Source organism: Notolabrus celidotus, chromosome 10, assembly GCF_009762535.1.
Source record: "Notolabrus celidotus isolate fNotCel1 chromosome 10, fNotCel1.pri, whole genome shotgun sequence".
NCBI classification, from domain to species: domain Eukaryota; kingdom Metazoa; phylum Chordata; class Actinopteri; order Labriformes; family Labridae; genus Notolabrus; species Notolabrus celidotus.
In genome coordinates, this window is record NC_048281.1 from 15,216,119 (window position 1) to 15,221,244 (window position 5,126).

Here is a 5,126-nt window from a genome sequence, read left to right on the forward strand (position 1 = left end):
AATCACTTTCCTGCTCTCTAATTTGAATAGGATTATATTGGCTCTCTATGGGAAATTCTCTGAGGAAACAACACAAACCCAACAGAAATAGCTTCACTCTTAACATACTATTATTCGTAACCTATGTAGCAAATCTCCCTATAGGTTGGCCGATTTATTTCGTTTTGGTTTTAAATTCATCATACTTTCATAATTTTGATCTGTATTAAAAGTCTAAACCTCTCCCAGTTTCACTTAAAGACAATGTTTGTATAAATTATTTTCAGTTGTATGGTTTCTCTCATTTACAGTCAATATGTTGTGGACTTGTCTCTGGTGTAATTCTTTAATAAGTCTTGGACCCCAGAGGTTTCTTTTTTCACTTTTTTTGACAAAATATGTAGACGTGAAGCCCTGAATAATTCAAGGATTATGTAAAATACAAGATATTTTTTAGCCATGAGGTAAAATATAAGAGAAGATCTCAACCTGCCTGAAGAAATACAGTACTGCATGTTTGAATCAATGCTCTCAACACTGAGCACATTTCTAGAGCATGATGGACTCATACAAGTGTACCACCACTTCTTATTTTTTTTCCACAAGACGCTGTGAGAATACATTTCCCCAGTGACCGCCTTACTTTTTGATTTCTCACAAGTATTCATGTCAAAAGAGAGAGTTCTTTGAAACGTCATGTCTCCTTATGCATGTTTGAAGGATCCGTTTTAGTCACAGCTTTTCAAATGTACCTGATCTAGCCCTTAATATACTTCACAACAGCAAGACAAGAAGCAAAAAAGACCAATATATACAAAAAATAGATGTGAGGAAATAAGATAAGATAATTGGGAAATATCATAAAATAAATTTGAAGGAGGAACAGAAGAGGCTTGGCTGTCAGTGTGTTAAATAAATGCAAGCTTGTCCTAAAATATCATTGTGTATCAGCTTTCTGGTTTTCACATATTCCATTGTTTTGGAATTTTGTTGCCTGTAAACAGGGTTCAAATTTGGAGCAATTTCCCATTGCTCAATACAGTCAAATTTTTGATATTTAATGATATCCTGTATATCTTTTTTTTTTTTTATTAAAAAAAAAAGAAGTGACTAAATAATTGTTCTGCCAGAACCACAAGGCAAGTTATAGCATGATGCAGTAAAATGTATTTAGCAATATTTTGACTCAAAATGAAGGTTTTATTTTAACAAATGCTACACGTTTAATTCCAGGAAGGGCATTGTTGAGCTGTTTGTCAGATGATCAACCAATTTTGGAAGTATTTACTTTAGACAGACTGGCAAAAATGGCTTTCAGAAATGAATGTATCCTAATGATATTGAGATTCTTTAAATTAAAAAAAATGTGGCTCTTGCCAAAGCCTGCTTTGGTTGTGGAATTTTTCATTCTACTTTTCTTACTTTAAGACAACTTTTTGCAGGATTCAGAGTGATGAGTAATGCACTGGTTTGTAGCTATGTAACATTAACTATAAGTAACAATGGCAAAACTTTGATAACTGAATTATTATAGTCTGTTAGCTTAGAACAAGTGACCAGACAAACTGGTTTAAAGCCCAAGCCCAAGTGACATGATGTGTGCTCTGGTCTCCCAAAAATGTCCAAACAACACACATTATGCACACATTTTAAATCTTTTGTCCCAAAGAGTGAAGCATTCCATTTTCAAGCAAAGATATTGGCAGTGACATTCAATATCGCTGCCAGCAAGGAGTCTCTCATTAGTTCACTCAAAGCTTTACTGCTGCTTGTCTAAAAAAAAATTTAGTTGTTTTATTGAACTGTTTCTCATTTCTTTAACAAGTTATTCAGTTTTAATAAGGATACAAAGCACCAACATCAGTCCCTTCCCCAAACTCTCAGATCTCAAAAGAAGCCATCATGAGTATCCCTTAGCACAGCACACCACCCAAAATACAGTCTTCATAATACTCTCATGAAGAGTTGTGTCACTGCAATTCTTGAGTTCCATAGATAGTAAAATCAACTCAAACAGATGGACAACACAACAAATTTAAGATGATTTAGATTACTTATTGATGAGGTTTATAAAACAACATTGATCCTTTTCTTTTCGTTGCTTTGCTTTAAGTACCACTGGATGAGAACCAGCCAAAAACATATCTGGTAAATATGTGGTCATGTTTTTTTTTCCTGAATGGTCAAGATGATTCAGGCTACGTGAACACACAAATGAAGAAACATTGAGATACAAAAATACTTGTTTCTTTCTCAGAGCTTTTGAAAAAATAGCTTCATTTCTCAGCGATGCTTTGAGGACACTTTGGAAAGAGAAGCATTCATGAGCATGTTACCTACCTTAAATTACAGTTTGATGGATGTAGTACTGTTATGTACTCACCTTGTGCTGCCAGTTCAGACGTGGGTGCTGATTGGTTCCACATTGGTACAGATTGGCCTTCTGTTTTTGCTCTTCATAGGAGGCCTCAATGATGAATTTGATGCAAAAGATGAATTGAAGTAGCCCGTGCAGCAAGTTAAAGGAGGGATCTTGTAGTACCGGCAGATGGAAGCATGCATTCCTGAAATAGATCACACAAAAAGAGACTTGGACTGACAATGTTGCAAGCACTGAAAGAAAGCTAAGCTAGCTTGTATCTTTGTACCATAGACTTATAAAGAGAAGACGCCACATTGGCTGCTGGGGCGCAAGAAATACGGCCGCCATCTTGGTCCGGTTATTCTACCCATGATCCTACCTGTAAACGTAAACTGAAGCAGCAGAGACTTCAAGATGCCAGAGCACTGTGCGGCCAAATACCCATCATACATCACATATATCACATATCAGAATATTCTATTACTGTCAAGCCCACTAGGAATATTAAAATACGCCAAGCCATGTTTCCTATATCATACCTACATGTATGACGTTTGCTCACAGGTCTGGTAATAGCAAAAGCTCCATCAAGTCAACAAGCTCAGACTAAAATACAGGCAAAGCTGCGTTCAGAGCCTAAAAAGCTAAAGCAGTGTTACACAATAAATCTATCGCCAAACCAATGGTCACATTTCAATTCAGATATAATAATAAACAGATAAGGTAAGACTTCAAACAGACTGTCACAGTGCAGGGAAAATCTTAGCTTACAATAGCTTTAATGGCAAACTTGTATTATGCACAATGCTCTCTTTTTAAGACACAACCGATAAAGCACAATAAGATGACAATGAATCATGACAGTACCTGGTGTAAACTTCATTTATCACTTATCAGAAAAAATCAAACCAGTTAATCAAACTCAAAGTAAACTTACTAAATAACTACAGTATCTAGCCAACTTCTATGAAGTCAGCGAGTCAGTGGCTAACTCACAGCAAGGCCATGCAAGCCACAGCAAAGCATGTTCCTTTTTGGTCACAGCTTCTGTTGGAACAAGGCCTTAGTCAAACAATTATATATATATAAAAAAATAAGCTGACAGAAAAAGGATATGAAGCTTTCCTCAATAAATCACAACCCATCCACAATGCAGAAATTCTAATTCAGCAAGTTAATGTTACTTGTGGAGCCTCAGCTCACTGCTATTGCTCACCTGAATGTTTGGCCAGAGGGATATCACAGTTAACTGATGTCATGTTGGCTTTTACTTGAATGTAAGGAAGGACAAACCAAGTTGAGGATTAGATATGTTCTTGTTGGGAGATTTATTACATTATCATGTTTTGCAGAATCCCCAAATGACAAGGAGGAGGAGCAGTACAACAAGGCAAAAGAGCAGCAAACCCCTACAACTGCCTCACAACCCTTCTTGTACCCAATTTGGTGCCAATTTGAACCGGACTAAACCAACAGTGGGGGAGCTCTTGAGGAACAAACACATTTACTGAAATTCAGGCCAATACAATTTAAATTTGTACAACTTTTTTCAAATATGTTGAAACAATGACAGTAACGACCATGTATATAATAACTGGTGACAGGAAAAAATGTCTGCATCAAAAACAGACACTAACACACCCCTGCTTTGAAGACATGGAAGAACCAGGAAGTATAAAAAGACCTCAGACCCTTCGCCCTATCTTTTGCCTGATGAGCAGAGCTGGTGAGTATTAAGGTAAGACTGCTTCATGATATTGCCACAAAGTTAGCAGTGCTGGGATTACCACCAAAATATACTGTGCTAATGTTTGTCACATAATTTGACAGATTTGTGGTATAAAAAAGAACTGCAAAAAATGATTTTCTTGTGTTGTTGAATCAAATGTGAATCCACATGAGGTTTCAAATGTGACACAGATAACAAAAGAATCTCATCAAATGTACTATTTGTCATGCTGCAAGCTAGCACTCCATACCCTTAGAGGAGCAAACAAACAAAAGTTGCTCATGCTTGAGAAAATGCAACAAGCTCTGTTTTGTTGTTCAGCTTTCATATGTGCATTCAAGGCTTCTGCTCTGTTTTCAAGATGACAAGAGGCAGAAGGAAAATATAAATGCCAACATGCTGCCACAAGTTTTACTGCTTCTGCTTGCCAACTGACTCACCTAGCTGGATGTTTGTTCAACTGTATTCATGTTTTGTGGATGGTAAACGCCTTTTTTTTTAATTGAGCAAAAAGTTACCTTAAGATTTCAGGAACTTCTGTTAAGGTTTCGCTGAGATCTCGCAGAAAGCCATAAAAGCAGTCGGTCAGGAGTTTTATCTTACAGACTCTGTAAGAGCAGCATTTATTTACATTTAACATGTTAAAGGTTGAAAGGTTTGACTGTGGGCCAAAACTTCAAGATTAGGGTTTACCTGACAACATGGCTCCTCTTTTAAACCGTTTCTGGGGGGAGTGAATTGGCAGCAAAATGCAGTTAAAAGCTTTAATAAAAGCTCCTGTTTTGCTTTATTGTGTAATCATGCTCAATTTAATTTTATTGTACTGAAATAAAGACATTTTATGTGCTGCAATGTTGCACCAGTATAAGGGCATACCTTATTTACACTTTTTTTTTTGGTACTAAAGGATTCTGATGTGATTTTATTTGCTGCTTTCTGACCCTGTCTTGGCTGGGTCTCACTTGTCCTAGGTTTCATCTCAGTGTGACTTCCTAGTCAAATAAAGGTTGCATATACTTGCTCTCTTGTAAATGAGATCTTGATCTCAATGGGATT

At 36.6% G+C, this 5,126-nt stretch overlaps 1 protein-coding gene across 2 annotated transcripts in view; it reads right to left on the minus strand.

Annotated features, from left to right (window-relative positions):
* The window catches only part of hoxd3a (homeobox D3a), a 66,492-nt gene extending 62,695 nt beyond the window's left edge, over positions 1–3,797 (minus strand). The window contains exons 1-2 of one of the 2 annotated variants that reach the window (XM_034694629.1): positions 3,558–3,797; positions 2,363–2,543 (exon numbers count right to left, since the gene is read on the minus strand). The gene's annotated coding sequence lies outside the window, so the exon portion shown is untranslated. The remainder of the gene's footprint in view (positions 1–2,362; positions 2,544–3,557) is intronic. The other variant, XM_034694627.1, reaches the window with a different exon arrangement.
* Between the last annotated feature and the right edge of the window lie 1,329 nt (positions 3,798–5,126).